Genomic DNA, 21,553 nt, shown 5'->3' on the forward strand with positions numbered 1-21,553 from the left:
TTCCCCCACTTGTAGAGAACTTGAGATAGTCACAAAGCAGAAGTTGCCTGACTTGTAGGTAAAATCATGATTGTTCAAGGGAACATGGGGAAAGTGTTGGGTGTCATCCAGGTGTTGTTGTACAGCTGCTAAGTCATATCTGACTCTTTGTGATCCCATGTACTACAGTATGCCAGTCTCCTTTATCCTTCACTATCTCCTGGAGTTTGCTCAAATTCATGTTCACTGGAATTGGAGATGCTATCTAACCATGTCATCCTCTGCCACCCCCTTCTTTTTGCCTTCAGTCTTTCCCATCGGGGTTTTTCCAAAATAAGTCAGCTCTTTGCATCAGATGGCCAAAGTATTGAAGCTTCAGCTTCAGCATCAGTCCTTCCAATGAATATTCAGAGTTGATTTCCTTTAGGATTGACTGGTTTGATCTCCTTGGTGTCCAAGGGACCCTCAAGAGTCTTCTCCAGCACCACAATTCGAAAGCATCAGTTCTTCAGTGCTCAGCCTTCTTTATGATCCAACTCTTACATCCATAAATGACTACTGGAAAAACCAAAGCTTTGACTGGATGGACCTTTGTCAGGAAAGTGATGTCTCTGTTTTTGAATATGCTGTCTAGTTTTACCAAAACTTACCTTTCAAGAAATAATCATCTTTTAATTCCCTGGATGCAGTCACTGTCCACAGTGATTTTGGAGCCCAAGAAAAGAAAATCTGTCACTGCTTCCACTTTTTCCCCTTCTATTTGCCATAAAGTGATGGGATCAGATGCCATGATCTTCATTTTTTGAATGTTGAGTTTTAACCCAGCTTTTTCACTCTTTTCTTTCACCCTTATCAAGAGGCTCTGTAGTTCCTCTTCATTTTCAGCCATTAGAACAGTATCATCTGCATATCTGAGGTTGTTGATATTTCTCTTGGCAATCTTGATTCCAGCTTGTGATTCAACTAGCCTGGCATTGTGCATGATGTACTCTGCATATAAGTTAAACAAGCAGGGTGACAATTCACAGACTTCTCACACTTCTTTCCAATTTTGAACCAGTCCATTTTTCCATGTCTTGTTCTGTTGCTTCTTGACCCAGGACAAAGTAATACAAGGAAAGGAGATGTCACCTTGTAGACAGATACACCAATAGGAGTTAAAGCCTATAGGGAAGGGAAGAAAGGAGTTGTTAAGAAGACAACAAAGTTCAAATATGCTCATCTGTGTCCAAGGATAGCCAAACAACTGTTTTTAGTTTAGCTTTTGTGATCCTTTACAAGACAGCCCTATTTTGCTCCTCGTTTCCTGGGAGCATCCCAGAATCTAAAACCTACAAGCCTAAGTTTATTTTTAAACCCTTCTGTACATTAGTTTCTCTGTTAAGATCTAACGACTGCAGGGAGATCCAACCAGTCCATCCTAAAGGAGATAGTCCTGGGTGTTCATTGGAAGGACTGATGCTGAGGCTGAAACTCCAAACTTCGGCCATCTCATGAGAAGAGTTGACTCATTAGAAAAGACCCTGATGCTGGGAGGGGTCGGGAGCAGGATGAGGAGGGGACGACAGGGAATGAGATGGCTGGATGGCATCACCAACTCGACGGACATGAGTTTAAGTCAACTCCAGGAGTTGGTGATGGACAGGGAGGACTGGTGTGCTGCAATTCATGGAGTCACAAAGAGTGGGACATGACTGAGCAATTGAACTGAACTTAACTGAAGGATTAATGACATTGAGCATTTTTGTCATGTGTTTAATAGCCACATTTTCTTTCTTGAATTGTATATTTAAATCTTTTGCCCATTTAAAAATTGGACTCTTTTGTATTCTTTTTATTTAGTTGCATTTTTTCCTTGTATATTCTGGATTTAAGTCTTTTGTCAGATGCATTATTTGTAAATATTTAGGAGACAGAAATTTAAATCAAGAAGCTAAAAAATAAAATAAAAAAATAAAAATAATCTACCTTTCCCATCTCTTTGATACTGTTTCAAGATCTTTAACTTAAGATAGATAAAAGTCATGGGTCAAATGCCCCCAAGATAAATAGCACAAGATTGAATCTTGTTCTTAACACCAGTGAAATCCCAAATGCTATAGTACAAATGCATACATGGCAGGAAAGCATGAGGAAGAGAGCAATTCAGAGTAGATCCTGTTAACAAAGAATCAGGGGTTTTAATTAGACTATTAAAGAGGAACGAGGAGGTTAATGAGGTCCACTTTAGCACTCAGAAGCTAAATTTTTCCATGATGTAATTTTTGCAAGGTTAGAGACAAATAACTTTAGCCCAGACACATAGATGTGCTCTATGAAGCCTTTTCAATCTTCAGTTATTCTGTAGTTGCACTATCTCAATGGGATTTTGGATCTTGCATAACATAAAGGTGTGAAGGAGAGAATAGTGAGTAAATAAATAGCTAAATGAATGAATAGCAAAATGAGTTCATATGGCGCAGCAGTCTCACATGTGTGTATGTAAATTTATGTCAAATTTCATTCAGAAGCTCTTTGAGTAAAATATCACATTATTAATGATACTCTAGAATACCTACATCAGTTCAGTTTAGTTCAGTCGCTCAGTCGTGTCCAACTCTTTGCAACCCCATGAATTGGAGCACACCAGGTCTCCTTGTCCATCACCAACTCCTGGAGTTCCCTCAAACTCACATCCATCAAGTCGGTGATGCCATCCAGCCATCTCATTCTCTGTTGTCCCCTTCTTCTCCGGCCCCCAATCCCTCCCAGCATCAGGATCCTTTCCAATGAGTCAACACTTCGCACGAGGTGGCCAAAGTATTGGATTTCAGCTTCAGCATCAGTCCTTCCAAAGAACACCCAGGACAGATCTCCTTTAGAATGGACTGTTTGGATCTCCTTGCAGTCCAAGGGACTCTCAAGAGTCTTCTCCAACACCACAGTTCAAAAGCATCTTCGGTGCTCAGCTTTCTTCACAGTCCAACTCTCACATCCATACATGACTACTGGAAAAACCATAGCCTTGACTAGATAGACCTTTTTTGGCAAACTTATATCTCTGCTTTTCAATATGCTATCTAGGTTGGTCATAACTTTCCTTCAAGGAGTAAGTGTCTTTTAATTTCATGGCTGCAGTCACCATCTGTAGTGATTTTGGAGCCCAGAAAAATTAAGTCTGACACTGTATCCACTGTTTCCCCATCTATTTCCCATGAAGTGATGGGACCAGATGCCATGATCTTCGTTTTCTGAATGTTGAGCTTTAAGCCAACTTTTTCACCCTCCTCTTTCACTTTCACCAAGAGGCTTTATACTTCCTCTTCACTTTCTGCCATAAGGGTGGTGTCATCTGCTTATCTGAGATTACTGATATTTCTCCCGGCAATCTTGACTCCAGCTTGTGCTTCTTCCAGCCCAGCATTTCTCATGATGTACTCTGCATATAAGTTAAATAAGCAGGGTGACAATATACAGCCTTGATGTACTCCTTTTCCTATTTGGAACCAGTCTGTTGTTGCACGTCCGTTTCCAACTGTTGCTTCCTGATCTGCATACAGGTTTCTCAAGAGGCAGGTCAGGTGGTCTGGTATTCCCATCTCTTTCAGAATTTTCCACAGTTTATTGTGATCCACACAGTCAAAGGCTTTGGCATAGTCAATAAAGCAGAAATAGATGTTTTTCTGGAACTCTCTCGCTTTTTCCATGATCCAGCTGATGTTGGCAATTGGATCTCTGGTTTCTCTGTCTTTTCTAAAACCAGCTTGAACATCTGGAAGTTCATGGTTCACATATTGCTCAAGCCTGGCTTGGAGAATTTGATTATTACTTTACTAGTGTGTGAGATGAGTGCAATTGTGCGGTAGTTTGAGCATTCTTTGGCATTGCCTTTCTTTGGGATCGAAATGAAAACTGACCTTTTCCAGTCCTGTGGCCACTGCTGAGTTTTCCAAATTTGCTGGCATATTGAGTGCAGCACTTTCACAGCATCATCTTCCAGGATTTGAAATAGCTCAACTGGAATTCCATTACCTCCACTAGCTTTGTTTGCAGTGATGCTTTCTAAAGCCCACTTGACTTCACATTCCAAGATGTCTGGCTCTAGGTGAGTGATCACACCATCCTGATTATCGGGGTCCTGAAGATCTTTTTTGTACAGTTCTTCTGTGTATTCTTGCCACCTCTTCTTAATATCTTCTGCTTCTGTTAGGTCCATAACATTTCTGCCCTTTATCAAGCCCATCTGTGCATGAAATGTTCCCTTGGTATCTCTAATTTTCCTGAAGAGATCACTAGTCTTTCCTATTCTGTTGTTTTCCTCGATTTCTTTGCATTGATCACCGAGGAAGGCTTTCTTCTCTCTCTTTGCTGTTCTTTGGAACTCTGCATTCAGAGGCTTATATCTTTCCTTTTCTCCTTTGCTTTTCACTTCTCTTCTTTTCACGGCTATTTGTAAGGCTTCCTCAGACAGCTATTTTGCTTTTTTCCATTTCTTTTCCATGGGGATGGCCTTGATCCCTGTCTCCTGTACAATGTCGTGAACCTCCATCTATAGTTCATCAGGCACTCTATCTATTAGATCTAGGCCCTTAAATCTATTTCTCACTTCCACTGTATAATCATAAAGGATTTGATTTAGGTCACACCATGAATGGTCTAGTGGTTTTCCACACTTTCTTCAATTTAAGTCTGAATTTGGCAATAAGGAGTTCATGATCTGAGCCACAGTCAGCTCCCGGTCTTGTTTTTGCTGACTGTATAGAGCTTCTCTGTCTTTGGCTAAAGAGAATATAATCAATCTGATTTCGGTGTTGACCATCTGGTGATGTCCATGTGTAGAGTTTTCTCTTGTGTTGTTGGAAGAGGGTGTTTGCTATGACCAGTGCATTCTGTTCGCAAAACTCTATTAGTCTTTGCCCTGCTTCATTCCGTATTCCAAGGCCAAATTTGCTTGTTACTCCAGGTGTTTCTTGACTTCCTACTTTTGCATTCCAGTCCCTTATAATGAAAAGGACGTCTTTTTTGGGTGTTAGTTCTAAAAGGTCTTGTAGGTCTTCATTGAACCGTTCGACTTCAGCTTCTTCAGCATTACTGGTTGGGGCATAGACTTGGATTACTGTGATATTGAATGGTTTGCCTTGGAAATGAACAGAGATCATTCTGTTGTTTTTGAGACTGCTTCCAAGTACTGCATTTCAGACTCTTTTGCTGACCATTATAGCTACTCCATTTCTTGTGAGGGATTCCTGCCTGCAGTAGTAGATATAATGGTCATCTGAGTTAAATTCACCCATTCCAGGCCATTTTAGTTCGCTGATTCCTAGAATGTCGACATTCACTCTTGCCATCTCCTGTTTGACTACTTCCAATTTGCCTTGATTCATGGACCTGACATTCCAGGTTCCTATGCAATATTGCTCTTTACAGCATCAGACCTTGCTTCTATCACCAGTCACATCCACAACTGGGTATTGTTTTTGCTTTGGCTCCATCCCTTCATTCTTTCTGGAGTTATTTCTCCATTGATCTCCAGTAGCATATTGGGCACCTACTGACCTGGGGAGTTCCTCTTTCAGTATCCTATCATTTTGCCTTTTCATACTGTTCATGGGGTTCTCAAGGCAAGAATACTGAAGTGGTTTGCCATTCCCTTCTCCAGAGGACCACATTCTGTCAGACCTCTCCACCATGACCCGCCCGTCTTGGCTGGCCCCACCCAGCATAGCTTAGTTTCATTGAGTTAGACAAGGCTGTGGTCCATGTGATTAGATCGACTGGTTTTCTGTGATTATTGTTTCTGTGTGTGTGCCCTCTGATGCCCTCTCACAACACCTACCATCTTACTTGTGTTTCTCTTACCTTGGATGTATCTTGGGGTATCTTCTCTTACCTTGTGGTATCTCTTTCACGGCTGCTCCAGCAAAGCACAGCTGCTGCTCCTTACCTTGGAGAAGGGGTATCTCCTCACTGCTGCCCCTCCTGACCTTGATCGTGGAGTAGCTCCTCTTGGCCCTCCTGCACCCAGACAGCCACCGCTCCTTGGACGTGGGGTTGCTCCTGTATGTAGAATACCTACATAGTGGGTGGCGAGTTGCAGATTTAACATTGGAGATTACATTTATTGGCTAAAGCCTTTGACTGTGTGGATCACAAGAAACTGGAAAATTCTGAAAGAGATGGGAATACCAGACCACCTGACCTGCCTCTTGAGAAACCTGTATGTAGGTCAGGAAGCAACATTTAGAACTGGACATGGAACAACAGACTGGTTCCAAATAGGAAAAGGAGTACATCAAGGCTGTATATTGTTACCCTGCTTATTTAACTTATATGCAGAGTACATCATGAGAAACCCTGGGCTGGAAGAAGCACAAGCTGGAATCAAGATTGCCGGGAGAAACATTGATAACCTCAGATAAGCAGATGACACCACCCTTATGGCAGAAAGTGAAGAACTAAAGAGGCTCTTGATGAAAGTGAAAGAGGAGAGTGAAAAAGTTGGCTTAAAGCTCAACATTCAGAAAACTAAGATCATGGCATCCAGTCCCATCACTTCATGGCAGATAGATGGGGAAACAGTGGAAACAGTGGCTGACTTTAGTTTTTTTGGCTCCAAAATCACTACAGATGGTGATTGCAGCCATGAAATTAAAAGACGTTTACTCCTTGAAAGAAAGTTATGACCAACCTAGATAGCATATTCAAAAGCAGAGACATTACTTTGCCAACAAAGGTCCATCTAGTCAAGGCTATGGTTTTTCCAGTAGTCATGTATGGATGTGAAAGTTGGACTGTGAAGAAAGCTGAGCGCCGAAGAATTGATGCTTTTGAACTGTGGTGTTGGAGAAGACTCTTGAGAGTCCCTTGGACTGCAAGGAGATCCAACCAGTCCATCCTAAAGGAGATCAGTCCTGGGTGTTCTTTGGAAGGACTGATGCTGAGGCTGAAACCCCAATACTTTGGCCACCTCATGTGAAGAGTTGACTCACTGGAAAAGACCCTGATGCTGGGAGGGATTGGGGGCAGGAGAAGAAGGGGACGACAAAGGATGAGATGGCTGGATGGCATCACCAACTCGATGGACGTGAGTTTAAGTGAACTCCAGGAGTTGGTGATGGAAAGGGAGGCCTGGTGTGCTGTGGTCCATGGGGTTGCAAAGAGTTGGACATGACTGAGCGACTGAACTGAACTGAACTGAACCATGTCATAAAGTAATGGATATTTTTCTGGGACACAAATTTGAATGATGTGTTCTATGAAGTAGTTGTGAGTCAGGAGAGAGGAAGACGTGCAGGGATGAGTTGTTTTTCTAGAGGGAGTCCAGCTAAATCAGAGGCCCTCATTTCTGTATATGGCATCATCTTCCTTCAATTCCATTTATAATGTCACAGATCTACAGAAATTGAGAAAATATTATTTTCTATGTCAAGAAAAGAACAACTCTGACAGTAAACAAGCAAAAACTCAATATTTCTCCGGACATGAAGAGCAAGTGAAGAAACTTTACTGAGGTTCCTCATAAGGCAATAGTATTATATATATTAAAGAGAGCAATGTCAAAGGTCATTGTAGGAAAGCTCCCTAACATGAATAATTCCATTATATGCTCTTTCCAATAACAAGAAAATACCTTTTGAAATTGTTTTGGTAAATGCTCTGGCCAATGTCAGATTTTCATACTGAGTGATTGTAAAGGGTAAAAAAAAAAAAAATTAACTTGAATAATGAGGCTATTTTTAATGAAAGTATGATTTAATAGGAGTGGAATATAATCTTTTTATAAATGGTTATATATATATAATTGTTTATAAAATATATACATGTATTTGTCATAAATCTATATAATCATTAAGAGTATAAAGAACTCTCAATTTTTTTCCATATGCTACATTTTATAGAGAAAAAATTTTGCTCAGATTTATTTTGATATTTAGAGATTTTCAAATCCTTGATACTTTACCCTCATGATTGTCATGGCTTTGGATAGTGCTATGAGTCTCTGAAATATTTTCAAATATAAGGAGAATATCTACAGAGCTAACGAGAACAAATTTAAGTAAGTTAAGGAAGCATATCTTATCTCCATTTAGAATAACTGTTTAGCAAATACAAAGCCTTCACTTATTTCAGTTACTAAATTGCCACCGTTCTTGCTTCTTTGAAGGTCAGAGTTAAGAACAATTCATTTTTTAAAAATATGTCACCACCAACAGGATATCTGCTAACTCTGCTAGGTGTTGGAGGTACAGCAATAGATTTTTTATGTCCCTTTATGGACAGTATTCTAAAAAATTATCTGGTTGGAACAGTTGGTGTTGATTCACTAAAGAGGAGATACGCCACAACATTTGTTTCATGAATCACTCTTATCCACCTGTGGTAAAGAATCTTCACTACTGTGGACACTGGCAACCATACATGGAGATTTGGAATGTCTAGGAGGACCGTCACCGTACACTCATGCATGATGGCTCTGAGGTCACCCAGCTCCACCGTGGAGGTCCAGTTGTACATGTGGCTTTTCTCCTGAATCACATCCTACAGATTCCATTAAAAACAGTATCTCCTTAACTTGAAGGGATTCGTTTCTGTTTTTCATAGAAATACAATGCAACATAAAGGGAAACAAAAATTAATTGTTCGAGCTGTCCAGAGTTTAAATTCCACATTCAGTAGATTACACATTTCCCTCCATTCCCCCCTCCCCTCATTTTCTACCTTTCTTTTAAGAAGATTGTGCATTCCTTCTCTTGCTATGAGACCTACATGGACTTCTCATGGGATGAACAAATTTACCACCTTACTGAGACAGACTTGGCTAGTTGACTATTTTTGACCAATGAGTGAATTGTGTGTAGAAGCCAATTGTGTGTCGTGTACGCAGAAACATTAAGAACTGCCACGTGGTCGCCCTTGCCCACACAGGAACTGTTCTTTCAGCCTGGATCCCAAAATGAATAAGAGACATGCCACAGAGCCATAGACTGGAGTTGTTGACCTGCAGTGACATGGAATTTAAGGGAGACCTAAAACTTAAGTGCCATAATCTACTGAGATGTAAAGATTGTCCCTATGTTATCACAAAGTGAAAAAGCTAACTGATAAACCACATAAACAGACAACAATATGTTACTGCTGCTGCTGCTGCTGCTGCTAAGTCGCTTCAGTCGTGTCCGACTCTGTGCGACCCCAGAGACGGCAGCCCACCAGGCTCTCCCGTCCCTGGGATTCTCCAGGCAAGAACACTGGAGTGGGTTGCCATTTCCTTCTCCAGTGCATGAAAGTGAAAAGTGAAAGTGAAGTCACTCAGTCATGTCCAACTCTTAGCGACCCCATGGACTGCAGCCTACCAGACTCCTCCATCCATGGGATTTCCCAGGCAAGAGTACTGGAGTGGGGTGCCATTGCCTTCTTGGCAATATGTTACTAGTAAAGCCTAATTTCATTAGTTTGTGATTATCATCATTCCTAATATATTTCACTTTTAATTAATCCTTTAGTCATTTCTCTGCCATTAATTTAAGAAGCCTAGTCACTTCCTCTTTAGGCTTCCAACCCTTTCCTTATTCTTCAAATTGCTCAAAAATCCTGCACAGTACAGTTTACTCTGTACAAAGTGGGCCAATACTCTAGGCATAGAAGGAAAAACAAAATCAAAAACTTCAAAAAGTCCACTGGGTTCCATGCGTCTTTCACTGTCATGTGACACAGCTATTAAAGATTACATCTGTCTTGGACTAGTCTAATGCTGTTTGTTTATTGATGCTATGTTACAGCTGTTGTCCTAGATCATTATCGTGGGCATACCACTCTCTTATTTCACCTTCACTTGCTCAGCATCTTAAAATGAAATTGCAGGGACTTCCCTGGTGGTCTAGTGGTTAAGACTCTGTACTTTCACTGCACAGGGCATGGTTTGATCCGTGGTCAAGAAACTAAAATTCTGAATGCCACTTGTTGGGGCCAAAAAGAAAAAAATGCAATTACATTGTGTGCTGAAAGTGACCTTGCCTCTCTGACCCTTGAAAAAGTCAGAGAAGTGTTAGTTGCTTAGTCATGTCCGACCCTTTGCCACCTTATGGACTGTAGCCCACCAGTCTCCTCTGTCCATCGGATTCTCCAGGCAAGAATACTGGAGTGGGTTGCCATGCCCATCTCCAGCTCTGGCCTTTGGCCTTTAAGTTAAATTTAGGCCACCAGTATACATACCCCTTGCTTTACGGGGAGTTTGCTACACATTACAGTGTCTTTTTAATCAGGGAACCCCAACCATCATGAGAACTTTCTCTAACATTAAATCATAGATACAATTTCATAATAATCCTATGACCAATGAGCAAATGTTCCTTTACAGCTTTACTAGGAGCTTAGTACATATCTTCATTCATTCATGTAACCAAAAGGCCACTTCAGAGGACAAAATGTGACACCATTAAATTGTATGACTATGCATCTCTGCATAAATAGAAATGTACATGGAGGATTCCTGAAATTTAAAAAAATGTACCTTTTCACATTAATGTGTGTTACCCCTGTTCTGCCATTACCTGTGACACTGTTGCACCACTGGTGTTTAGCAGAATGTTTGGCATGTATTAAGTGCTCAGTTGGGGTCAAACCCAAATCTCCTGCATTGCAGGTGGATTCTTTACACTGAGCCACTGGGGAAGCCCAATTTGAATAAATGTGAGAACTATCAATTATAAGGCAAGTCAATAAGATCAGAAATGGACTAGACTTTTCTCACTCCATATTTTTTCATAACAAGAATTTTCTTTGAATTTTTATGTCTCCAAATATCCTTAACTGTTGAAACCTAATACCTGAGATCTTTGGGAGGACACTTCAGAGGCAGTGGAATTAGACTGGGTCTTGGACTATTCATAGGGCTCTCAGGTAAATTTTAATAAATGATACAAATAGAAGAAGAAATATACAAACAACCCTTATTCTGTTTGTGTGAGCTCGTCATAAAACTGAGAATGTCTCTTACTTTTTCATCCTATAATTTAAAAAAAATGGTTTGTACATATCATATAGTAAAGGAAAAAAAAATCCATTAGGCAGGTTTTCTTAGATGGTAAAGCATGTGAGGCCTTTTCTGCAGTGATGACCTCCTCACGAGAACATGCCTCTCACAAAGGATCTTCTTCATCCCTCTCCAGAAGAGGAGAAGAGGAAACACAAGAAGAAGCGCCTGGTACAGAGCCCTATTTCTTGGATGTAAAATGCCCAGGATGCTATAAAATCGCCACCGTCTTTAGCCACGCACAAACAGTAGTTTAGTGTGTTGGCTGCTGTTCTGTCCTCTGCCAGCCTACAGGAGGAAAAGCAAGGCTTACAGAAGGATGCTCCTTCAGACGGAAGCAGCACTAAAAGCATCCTGCATCAAGATGAATGGGAAACCACCCCAATAAACATGTTTTGGATAAAAAAACAAAAAAGCATGTGAGTTGTCTTAATGTTTGAAAACCTACTAAGATCAGTAGAAAACCATCAATTTTACAAGTCTTTCAGGTTTGTATAATAATGAAAAAGCATATATTTCAGTCAGATTTTTATCTCTCTGTCCCAAATCCAATATGGTATTATATACATGGTTAAAAATATTTCTTAAAAATTAAAAAAAATTTTATGATTATTCAATTTTATTCCATTCCCTGGACATTGTATTCATACTTCCCATCTTGAGTAAAAGAATGAGTAACCAAAAGTCCTGGATAAACTATAAGAAATAAAGCAAATAATCATGAGCTAAGATATACATATTGTCATATGTGTAAAATCACCATTGTGTGGACTTGCCTGTTGGTCCAATGGTTAAGAATCTGCCTGCCAATGTAAAGGACACAGGTTCAATCCCTGGTCCTGGAAGATCTCACATGCCTTGAGGCTACTAAGCCTGAATGCCACAGCTACTAAGCCCACGCTCCCTATAGCTATGCCTCTCAATGAGAGAAGCTACTGCAATGAGAAGCCCATGCACCACAGCTAGAGAGTAGCCTGTGCTCACTGCAACTAGAGAAAGCCTGCACACAGCAGTGAAGGCCCAGTAAAGCCAGAATTGATAAATAGATCACTATTGTGATTCATGTCAGGATATCGTAGATATTGATAAACAATTGAATTGTTGTTAACTAATGCAGATTTTTCTCCGAATGTTATATGTTATTATTCAGTCACTAAATTATGTCTGACTCTTTGGGAACTCATGGATTGCAGCACCCCAGGCTGCATGCTGAGTGTTACAGCATCTAGCTAATGATTTGGAAGTAAGAAAATCTGTCATCCAACATCTGCTCCTTACTGGCTAATTGTGCAGCTTTGGGACAGTGATATCAATTTCCTGGGCCTTTATTTTCATATTTGTAAAATAATAACAATAATAATAATACCTAACTGGGGGGGGGTGTATGAATCAGTAATGACATACATACATTACACACAACACTTAAATTGCAAGAAGCCGGAAATGTAAGACAAAAAATTTATATTTCAATTAACCAAAAAATTTATATTTCAATTAACCAAAAAATTTATATTTCAAGCCATACACCAAAAAGGAAAAAGAAAAAGTAAAAAACAATGAGTGTATCCGTGGATTCAAATCATTAGATTTTCATATTGACTTCTATATTTGCCTTTTTTTTTACAAAGAGCTTTGCTATCACAAACCAACCATCTTCACAAGGTTAAAAACAAGACTGTAACCAGGTTGGATCTTAAATTCTCATAAATTTCATGAGTAGAAAGGAAAAAAATTCTATCCAACTAATTCCAGTTAGAAAAATCCTGGAGAATAAAACTGATTGGTCCTGCTAATTGGTTCTCATATTCATTTTTGAATCAAGCAGTGGGAGTCAGGTGGAAGACTGTGACAGGCCCCAATTTCTGTGATATGTCCAGACCTTTGATGTGGCGTGTATGATCTACAACCAAAAAAGGGAAGAAAAGATACAAGACAAATCAAAACAAGTAGCAAAACAGAATCTTCATTATTAAAGTACTTGGCATAGTATTAGCTAAGGACCTGGAAATGATAGATATTAGTGCTGATGAGATTAACTTTCATTTCCTGGGTCAACCAATTAGTTAGCTTCATTCTGGTTTATGGACCACTCATGTATGCTCACGGAGAAGGCAGTGGCACCCCACTCCAGTACTCTTGCCTGGAAAATCCCATGGATGGAGGAGCCTGGTAGGCTGCAGTCCATGGGGTCACACAGAGTCCAACACGACTGAGAGACTTCACTTTGACTTTTCACTTTCATGCATTGGAGAAGGAAATGGCAACCCACTCCAGTGTTCTTGCCTGGAGAATCCCAGGGACGGCGGAGCCTGGTGGGCTGCCGTCTCTGGGGTCGCACAGAGCTGGACACGACTGAAGTGACTTAGCAGCAGCAGCAGCAGCAGCATGTATGCTCATGGTGGTGAGCATGAGAGGAATCCAATAAAAGAGAGAAATGTGCAACATCCACCGCTGCTAGGTTAGAGCTTGTTTTGCTGATGGTGTGTCATTTGTGGTATATATTCCTCCAAAGGGCAGAGGGTTACTACTCTTGCAGATTTCAATACATTAATTTGAAATGAGAACTCTAATTCAGAGTCAAAGTGAACTGCAATCTGCTGGAATATGCTGAGGTCATCTTGACATACCTAGCAGTAATGAAAAAAATCATTCTTGCTTCATCACTTCTAGCTGTGTCCTTGACTGAGTTATGAGCCTCTCTGGGCCTCAGTTTCCTCAAAAGTTACATGGGGGTAATGATAATACCTACATTCTCATCAAGTATTTGAGGCAATTAAATGACTTAATGTATAAAAAGCAGGGGAGGGGGAGAAATAACTCATTGTGTGGGGAGTTGGAAATTTGAGTATCTACTTCAGAATGCTTGTACGGAAGGTGAAGAATCCTTTCTCTTTCTGACTGAGAGACTAGGGCTGAATTACCCAACCATTCTTTGATCCGGCAGTCCTCTGACTCAGGACTTTGAACATTAGGTTGGTTGCAAACAAACGGATGGTTGGTTCATTCAAGACAGCCAGTGTTGGATTCTGCAGTGGGAACTAATAAAAAGGCCTGGATGTTTCAGGGCTGTCTGTGAGCAGTGGCATAGTGGCAGTGCAGGAAAGCGTCGCTTCTACTGCCCAGATCCTATGCTCTTTAAGTTTCTATCTGGGCACCAAACATACTCCTCCATTTTCTCATTAATTATGAGCTCCTTATTTTTCTCCCAAAGTCCTCTTTCAAGTAAAAATTGTATAGTGGCTCTCTCTTGCCTGAAATTAAAAAAAAACTTACTAGTACAATATAGATATTCAAAATGCCAGTTTTTTTAATGTAAGCCAAACTATATAAGTACAAAGAAAAATAGCCGAAGCAGCTAGATTAAGACAAGTACTTATCAGTCATGACAGCTGACTGTTAACTTTTATTCTGCTCTCTATCCTTTACATGACTCGTCTGACCAAGCACTTATGATATACTGAGCACTTATTATGATATTTCTGAGAAACAGAAATAAGAGTAATCATGGGACCATTTTCACATGTCATAGAGTAATACAAATGTCAAATAACAAATCAGGAAACGCATGTTCACAACTTTTGGTAAGTGCTTTCAATGCATGAATAAGGCTAAATAATAAAGTATAACAGTAGGACCTAACTTAGTCCAGGGGGAGGGCACTTGGGTCTAAGTTCCATGTAAGCTGTGACTTATTCATTGTGGATGAGTAAGTGACACTTAGGCAAGCAAAAAGAAGAGTAAGATGAAGGTCCCGATGTGGAAGAGACTGATGCTTGCACAGCAAACCCTGATAGTGAAAGTGCTAGTCACTCAGTTGTGACCAACTCTGTGACCCCCAGGGACTGTATCCCACCAGGGTCCTCTGTCCATGGAACTCTCCAGGCAGTACACTGGAGTGGGGAGCCATTTCCTTCTCCAGGGGGTCTTCTCAGCCCAGAGATGGAACCCAGGTCTCTTGCATTGTAGGCAGATTCTTTACTCTCTGAGCCACCAGGGAAGCCTAAAGGACCTGAGGGGGAGCCAACACGAGTGAGGCAGAGTGAGAGGGGTCACTGGTATGTGATTGCATTGTGATGCTAGCCAGGAAATTTTTAAGGCCTTATAGACCACATTAAGAATTTTTTCTTATGTTTGTGAGACTTAATTATCTGTAAAACACCCCTTAAAAACCATATAGGCAAACTACTCTGAGTCAGGGCTGTGGCCTGTGATGGAGCTGAGTGTCAGTTGGCATGAACAGACAGTCCTGACAATGAATTAATTAGGGACATAGGGGAAAAAACTGGCATTTGGGAAGGTATCTGTTCTGGATCCCCAGAAAAGGGAGGAGCAGCAAGAGAGGGCTTAGTCAGAGGGCAGGATCCAGAAAGAGGGACTCCTCCCTTAGGCCCAAAGGCCGAGCAGAGGTCACGAGGTGGAGACCAAATCGACATGGTAAATTGGATAGATGAAGGCAATCTGCCTGCCAAAATAAGGCCAGAGAATCAGAAGAGGGAGACAAGACAAGGCAGGAACAAAGCCAAGGCCTTAGGCAATGAAGGAACAAAATCTCATGAGGAAAGTGCCTTGCTGTGGGGAGAGGCCTGTCTCACGGATGGATGCACAGAGCCACACTGGTCTGCAGTGGTTCACCTCGGCCTCAAAGGGTTTGCTCTTCAGGGAATGAGGCATTCTGGAAGGTGGCTGAGTTCCTTCAGTCTCAAAGTTCACTACTGTAACATTCTTCCTTCTCTCTAGCTTCTTATCTCTGCCTGCCTTATCTCATCTGATCATCTAAGCCAGGTTTTTCACAGCAGAAAATCTGACACATAAACACACACACACACAACTGAACAGCTGGAATACTCAAAAGTGCCAGCCCATCTCGAGCCACCCATTTCTGGAAAGTAGAAGTAAAATACTAAGGAAGCCTGAATTTTATGGAAACCTTAAAGCGTCTCGATTCTCTGCCCAATTCCACCACATCCTTGCCTGCTGTTGAGAGGTGCCAAGTAGGGAAATGAGAAGCCTTCATTTTCCTCGTATCAAAGAGATACAGAGCCGTGCAAAGAATAACAAATAACAAAAGAATAGCAAGTAAACTAAAAGGCTATAGGAAAAAAATAAATGAGTGTATTTGAGGGAGGCATAAGAAAATAGACTTATCAGCGGATTAAAATTCAAAAACGATAAAAGAAAGTAAACACTTCATTGGTGACCACAGAATTAAGAAAAACAATGATATTAATTGTAAATTGAATGTCAGGGAAAATGTGTTGGCAGCAGGGACTAATTGGATTGTAGAGGCTAATCTCCCAAGGGAAGAAGTGGACGCCTCGTCGTGCATATTAGAGGCAAAATTCTCACTGGCAGGAGTTAGGATAAAATGACCTAATAGGTCTTTTCCAACTCTGATTTTTATCATTTGGCAAAGGAAACCTGGCCAGGAGTTACACAATTAAGCATCTTTGCTGAAAAAACAAACACAGAACTATCAGATAATACAGACGCCCACCTCCTCCCATCCCCAAAAAAATATTTAAAAGGGACAATCACACCACCAATAAAGCCGTAGGGTCCAGCTCAGAAGAACAATTCCTGACATGGACCAGGGATAAATAGATGCTTTCATTCCCCTGGTTTTCTTAATCCTCAAATCTGAATGGACGGGGGTAGCAGGTTTTCAGGGGTGTTGGAAAGCAGGAGCTTTGCATAATCTCCGCCTGAAGGTTTGCTCTGTTTGGAAGAGGTTATCCTTTGAAGATGACTGGACAGGATCCAGCAACTTTTCTTCAACTCCTGCAATCTTTTGCTCTCTTTCCTTCACCCCTTCCTCTTGGCTCTACCATCTCTGGGAAAGTGGGAAAATTACAACAAACCTTAGATCCTTTCTTGGAGAATTGTGAGTGGTGTATTATATCCTAATAGCCTGTTGGCAAATCCAAACCCTATTCAAAGAAAATCCACTTTTGAAAACCGGGTCTGTAGCGATGTGGACGTTCCTGGGAAAACACATTTCTCGTGCTACTTTTTGTTTTCTTCTTTTATCGGAGGGCTTAAGTTTTCTGGTTTCGTTTTTTTGATTCAGTGCTTCCGTTATTCTGTTTTTTGGAAACAGCCCCCAGTGTGGACAGAACAGAATACATTGTACAGAAATGCCTGTGACTGTTTTGACTGGCACAAGACTATCACCTAGGCAAACTGGCAACATCAGGAGTGAAACAACTTTTGGGTTTGCAGTTTATACACCAGCAGCTGCAAAAACTGCCCAGGTTCTGCATTTGCTGCCTTTCGGTCCTTGCCTTTATAAACGCCTATTTTGGGATTTTATCTCAGAATCATTGAGGTTAGGCAATCGGAAAAACCTGGCATGGATAGGTCTTGGTGTTTTCTCAAGAGAATGTAACAGCTGCAACCTTTTGGATAAATAATATTCATTTTCTAGCCATGAATGGACTTTTTTAAACTCATGGAGTCCTGGGTCATTATGTTCTAAAGGCTACCTTTACTGGGCTTGCTTCTGTCATCCTCTCTAGATTTTTCTCACCAGCTCAGTGGACTTCAAAGAGGGAAAGAAAGACAACTGCATGTAAAACTTACCAAAGGGCACTCAGAGACCCATGGGGAGATTTTGCAGAGCTTGATAAACCCAGCATAGGAAACATCTGTGCTGTCCCTGCTCCTGGAAAAACAGGGATATTTTCCACATTCTCTGCAGGTAATCTGTGTGACTTAAGTTACTCATTTTTACTCAACAATTACTTCTGAGCAGCTGTTATGCTCCAGGTAAGCTAGACCTCCACAACTTTGTAGAAATACAACACTGAAATAAAACAAAAAATAAGATGTTATTTTTTAAAGGAGGAAATAAAAATAAATTTAACAAGGACATCTAAAAATGTGAAAGAAAGCAAAAAAGGAAAGGAAGGATAGAGAAGAGAGAGAAAAAAAAGAATTGTCTCTAAGTAGTTCTTACTGCAAAAGACCCAAGGACTTGAAAGTTAAGGTTTTGGTTTTATTTCCCTTAGAAACCTGAATGAGTCCCTCTACTTCAAATACTGGCTAGTTTACTTAAACCAAACATTTTCTGTGGAGTAATCTCATGGCAACAGCTACTTTTGCTTTTACCAATGAGTTTACCCAATTATGTAGTATGTGCTTTCCAAGTAATCTTTTTTTGGGGGGGGGGGCGGGAACAAATATGAATTAAGCGAATTAAAACTGTGTTTGTTATCATTTTAGATGGAGGACAATGGGAAATTCTAACTGCTTCATGGGGTCTTTACAGCCATCATCACTGACTATATTGGATTTCAATCCATCTCTACCTGGAAATGACACACATTCTAACAAAGAAGAAAATTCACTTATGTGAAAGGCATAATCATTTTCTAGGAAGTTATATTTTAAGGGAAAAAAATTAACCATGACAGACTTCTATGAACAAGAAATCCATTTGGTCAAAGAAGCTGCTTTTTGTATCATTTGAGAGCTTAAAATTGCAAAGCTTGTGTGTATGGCCTAGTACCTGAGTTTACCGTAAATAAATAGAGTCAAAATATTTGGAGGCAGTATTCAAAGTAAATTGAGAAATGGTGAACAGAATTCATTTTGTACCACTGATTTGGAGCTTATTTTCATGTCAGTTTACAAAAACATGCAAATGAGAGGTAGTGAATCTTAAGAATAAGTCCATTCTGGCAGAAACACTGAGGCAAATTAATCTTATTTCTGGGTTGACATCTTCATGACAATTTAAAGAAAATATTTAAAATTGGTATGCTAATTTTTGAAGGAATTCTAAGTTACATCAATTACTGAACTATAAGTATAGTTGTAACTATTAACTATAATTATTAAACTATAGTTAATCAAACCTTGGTTTAATTAAGCCATACATACAGGAAGGTTCTCCTTAAATAATTTTTTCCCAGAAATGCACATTTTGATAGAACTTATTTTGGTGAATTCCACCCCAGGAAATGAACATAAAATTTTCTGTCTATTTTTTTCTCTTTGCTTTCTTCTTTTCTCAAATTAAAGTAGGTAAAATATAGTGCCTCAAAGCATTACAATTTGACTCTGTACTTTCAAAATAATATATATACTTATTAATTTCTAATATATTTATTATTTCTTAACTACTCTGAGAAATCTACTCCATGACTCACCTCTCAAAAAGTCATAAAAACTAAAAATCACAACTCTATGTTTAATTTAAAATGATAACAGTTTTGTGGTTGTTATTTAGTCTCAGGTATGTCTGATTCTTCTTGCAACCCCATGGACTATAACCTGCCAAGCTCCTCTGTCCATGGGATTTCCCAGGCAGAAATACTGGAGTAGGAATACTCCTTCAAGGAATCTTCCTGACCCAGAGATCGAACTCACATCTCCTACATTGACAGGCAGATTCTTTACCACTGAGCCCACTAGGGAAGCCCAATAACAGAATAGCTAGTGACTAATTTGTTAAAATTTTAACCACTCATTTCAAGGTCACCCTGAGATCTTTTAATCATATTTCTCATTTAGTTAAATTCTCTGCTTCTATTTTGCACAAAGTAATTAAATAAAATGCACAGAAAAAAATTACTCAAGCTGAGGGGAAAACTGAAGAAGACCATTTTATCTTTTATCCAACACTTACACAAAATTAGAAGAAAACCTAGATTTTGTTCATTGTTGGCTAAGAGGGAGTTTATTGACCCTGTAAGGGCCATAGTGCAATTCATATTCCCATTATGTATTTTTATGCAACCCTGGGCACCACGGCTCTCTGTTAGTATATAACCTACAAGCTGTCTCTGAAGCAGTCTCTTCAAAAGACTACCCCCCTGTAGCTGCCAATGCCGCTCTCTACGCCCTTCAGATCTTCTAGTTGTTCTGATGAGTCTAGGTCTCCATCTTCCAAAGGGAGTTCTCAGTGATCCATGATCTATCTTTCCATTGGCTAAGTCTGTAAACTTTGGTGGGCTGGGTGGGTCCAGAAAGAAGAGGATGTTTTCTTTTTCCACTGTTTAAACCTCTTGTGAGTAATTCCCCACAGCTGTACGTAAACACCCCCTTTCTGAGTCGGGGGGAAGAGGTCTCAGAACAGAATAGCTGTCTGTGTTTATCAAATTAAAACAAATCATGGCAACAGCTCCTTACTTTAACCAAAAAGGAGCCTCCTGGTCCCAATACTTTTTTGGGGGGGTGCTTAATTATACTCTGGGGCTTCAGGCTAGACTTATCCTGAGCTTTCCTTTCAAGAGGAAAAAGGATAAAGGGGAAAAAAACAAGCCTAAATTGCTGCGTAAACAAACTGAGATGCTTTTGCAGCTCTTATGAGATTGTTCAACAATTAAATAGCTATAATTATAACCCCAAACAATGTTTGACTGGGCTGGCTGCCTAATCAGTGAAGTTGTATTTTCACAGCAGACTAAGCATATTATTGTTAAAATAAATGTTATTGGAAAAACAGCTCTAGAGAATACATCTCTGCCTGCAGAGAATAGGTGGTTATTTTCAAAGATGCTAAGAAATTCCGTGCCTGCCATATAGAGGGTGTGAAATAGCACCTGCTGAATTGAATAGAAAGCATTTAGATTTGTTTGCAAATAACCCCTTGCTCTTAGTGGTTTTCAAACATCACCACATAGAATTTTCTACTTTTTAGACCCATTTATTCTTCTAGTCCAATGTGGTTAAGCCAAAGACTAAGTGATTTTGCAAGGTTGTGCATTAGTGGTAGACTGTGAAGTGACTTCTCGGCCTAACTCCCTCATAGATCTTGTGATTAAAGTAATTCATTTAATTGTCTAATTCACTCTGAGGTTATGAGATTCGTGAGCCTTTTGAATACCCACAGCCTAGCATGTTTCCTAGTTAGGGTGTATGTGTCATGTGCAAGAGAGTGTGAGTGTGTGTGTGTGTTTGGGTAGAAAACATTGATGACACTAAAGATGAGTACTATAGTAAGTTTGTAATAATTTGTATGAAGTATTCATGACTGAGTCAAATTCAGAACAGTTATAAAGTAATGGTGAGTAAGACATGGTTTTTGTATAACTACAATTTGACAGATTTATATAAAGTACTAACTGCTTTGTATTTTCTATAAGATCCAGAATAGGCCATTTCATATAATTGAACAAATGAATGAATAAAAAAAATGAATCCAAACTTGAATATATAATGCCCCCAAATTACAATCCAATCAACTTTCCACTTTTGCATTGCTTCCTAGAAGTGAAAAATTCTGAAAAGTCGTAAGCACAGTGGCAACTTAAATAAGCTTGTGAGTTTACTGCTGACAAAGTCTTCACTTCCATTATCTTTTCTTCATGAAAATCCACTGAGACGGAAAGTGCAGTTTTTATAACCACCTTCATATAATGGATGAGCAAATTTTACCTCAAGGAACTTAATTAACCTAGTTAGTCAGACTTTCCAGCTGAATTAAAATGCTGCTGATGAAAAGTTGACCCTGAAATGCAAGATTCAACAATACATGGTAAACCTAAGAGCCTGGTTTAGAAGATAAAACTTAGGAGACATAGTTCAATATTTATAAATGAATTATCATTTTTAAGCCACTTA

The 21,553-nt window shown here is 39.8% G+C and overlaps 1 pseudogene; it reads left to right on the forward strand.

The window, feature by feature from the left end:
• The first annotated feature begins 11,071 nt into the window (after window positions 1-11,071).
• Window positions 11,072-11,334, forward strand: LOC109568304 (small ribosomal subunit protein eS27-like; annotated as a pseudogene).
• The last annotated feature ends 10,219 nt before the right edge of the window (window positions 11,335-21,553 follow it).

Source organism: Bos indicus, chromosome 14, assembly GCF_029378745.1.
Source record: "Bos indicus isolate NIAB-ARS_2022 breed Sahiwal x Tharparkar chromosome 14, NIAB-ARS_B.indTharparkar_mat_pri_1.0, whole genome shotgun sequence".
In the NCBI taxonomy this organism is placed as follows: Eukaryota; Metazoa; Chordata; class Mammalia; order Artiodactyla; family Bovidae; genus Bos; species Bos indicus.